Below are 2,628 nucleotides of genomic sequence, written 5' to 3'. Positions count from 1 at the left end.
TTTTCAACCACAAGTCCGCCCCCCCTACCATCCTCCTTGACATCATTAAAGTCGAGGCTAAACTTTGGGTAGCCGCGGGAGCAAAGTGCTTGAGTTTTGTAATAACGGGAGAGTAATCCTTTTGTGTTTATTTGGTCCGAAACTTTGTCTTGTCAAGACACTTTCTCCTTAATTACTGAATGGTGGCAAATCTTTTGCCCCCACTTTCAAAAAAAAAAGATTCCAGTGCAGATGCTCAGCAGTCAGAATGAGTCTTAACATGAGGAACTATCTTGGTACACCATTAGTTCTGTGTTCACAAGTACTTCGTCTATGAGCTTCTCAAAACGTCTTATATTAGGAAACGGAGCGAGCATTCACTATCTGTTAAATTTTACTGGATGTATGGATTTGAGGACGAGGAATCAGTAGAGATGAGCTGACTCTGCCTTTAAATTGCTGCTTCTTGCTTTGCTTCATTATTGTTGCCAGTTCTACTGATTGCTGCTGCTAATACGGACCAGCAGAAAGAATAGAAGATCATCACTCTACAGAAATTGTTATTTGTCTCTCTTTATCGCTGTTACAAAAAAGAGAACACTTGGTTCATACTGGGAGTTAGTACAAAAATTCCCACTTTTTAACCGTTGTTAACAAGACACTTGTTACTTACTTGATTAGATACTTTCAATGCGTGCCACGTTTCCACCTAACCCCACATAGATGGCACTTGTCCCCTTTTCGTTCTCTCTCTGGCCTCTCCTTGCTCTCTATTAGGGATTTTTTCGATAAAGGATGCTTTATTACTTTTAAAAGCAATTACACTCAGCCTTTTCATTAGGGATTTAGGGATTTAGGGTCGTCTTTGGTTGCCCCGGCTCCTTTTCCCCTCTCCTTCGGCAGCCTCGCCGGATGGAGCGTGTGTGTGTTTGGCTCTATGCCATGGATGATATTCTCGTTGGTGCCATCACGCGGTGCTAGGAGATTGTCAGAGCAGTTCGTCGAGCATTCTCCATGGTGGTGGAGCACGTTGAAGCTCTGGGGGTTGGGGTCCTTGCCAGATCTTTTCTTCCCCATGAAACCTTAGGGGACTCCCCTACGTAGTACCCTATGGTATATCCCCTACGGTATAATTTTCTACTACCTCTGTCCATAAAAGGATATCGAAAGTTTGTCTAAATTCGGATGGATCTAGACATCTTTTAGTGTATAGGTACATTCAAATTTGGGCAAATCTTCGACATCCTTTTATAAACAGAGGGAGTATTAAATTAGGTTAGCAGAAGTACATTAGCGATAGATTACAAGGGGTGTGCAAGGAGAGAAGGAAGAGGGAGCTCAACAGAAGTTAATTTAAAAACATCTAGAAATTCTCAATTCAATCCACAAGACTTTCTCGAACGCCCTATGGGAGATCATAATCAAATCCTTCTTGAACACCACCCTCCAAGCTTGAAACGAGGGCCTTATCTTCTCAAATATCAAGCCATTACGTTTGCTTCCAAATAGCCGATAGAGCACAAGTGCTATTTAAAAAAAAAAATTGTCCTTGGAAGTTCCTTTTCGCTCGCTCAAACATATTCTCCAATCCATGTGTGAAGTTTCATTGGATGACCAGCTTCCGCCAACATTTCACAACAGAATCACAATTTCTACTAAGAAGAGCCACAAAAATACTTTTTGTTTATGCAGCCACCTACTTTTCCAAAGTTTTTTATAGCTGGGAAGACAATTAGGCATTCAAAGAGAAACTTATAGGACGCCTAGGGAGAATAAACACCTTTTTAAGTAAGAATGACCATTTGTCCGAAATTGTCATATGAATTCTCTCATTTCTTGAATAAACAACAATTAATATGGCTCGGAAGGAGCAGCTAAAAAAAGGTTATTACAGTTGGGCCCCTCCCCCAGTGCCAGTGGTGTGGTTGGTTTTAATCTGCAACCGCCCGCTACGGCTCATGACATGCGCGATGCGACGCTACGGTGGAGGTTGTACGGCGGCTAGGGTTTATGTGGGAGGAGATGAGATGAGGCAGCCAAGCACGCCCCTCTTTATATACGTCGGAGGCAGCCGAGTGGCGCGGCACGCGTGACATCTCCATTAACTTTGCTGACAGAGGTGGGCAGAGGAGATGCATCGCCACTAACATGGTGCAGATTACTGAAGCGGCGCATCATCACTAGTACTGGCGCCACTGAGAAAATGCATCGAGCCAGGGTTGTTGCCATGCGGGCTTATCTGCCCAGACGCAAGCTGTCACGCGGCGACCGCGCAAGGTCCTTGTCCGTAGAGACGCATATGTTGGCCTCGTTTTCGTCTCCACGAACAGCCCAGTCATTATGCGTCCGGCCGTTGGACATGGTTTCAAATGCATTTTTTAACCGCGTGAACACAAACGATTACTTAATGTCTGTTTGCGTCGTCTCCCTTCGAGATGCCCGATGTGGGACATTCAACAACATATTCCATTTGTTTCGGCCGCAGCGCAGGAGATTATGTTGAGCCATCGCCAGCTCCTTTTGCCTAGGTTGGAGCTCCCGGCCCTAGTGCTTAGGGAACTCGCTAACCAACCAATTACACTCTCCGGACTGACAAAAAAAAAGCGAGAATCAAAAAAAAAGTGACCCCCTTGTAAGCAGGGGATCGCG

This window comes from Lolium rigidum, chromosome 3 (assembly GCF_022539505.1).
Source record: "Lolium rigidum isolate FL_2022 chromosome 3, APGP_CSIRO_Lrig_0.1, whole genome shotgun sequence".
NCBI classification, from domain to species: Eukaryota; Viridiplantae; Streptophyta; class Magnoliopsida; order Poales; family Poaceae; genus Lolium; species Lolium rigidum.
This window is presented reverse-complemented; position numbering follows the sequence as displayed.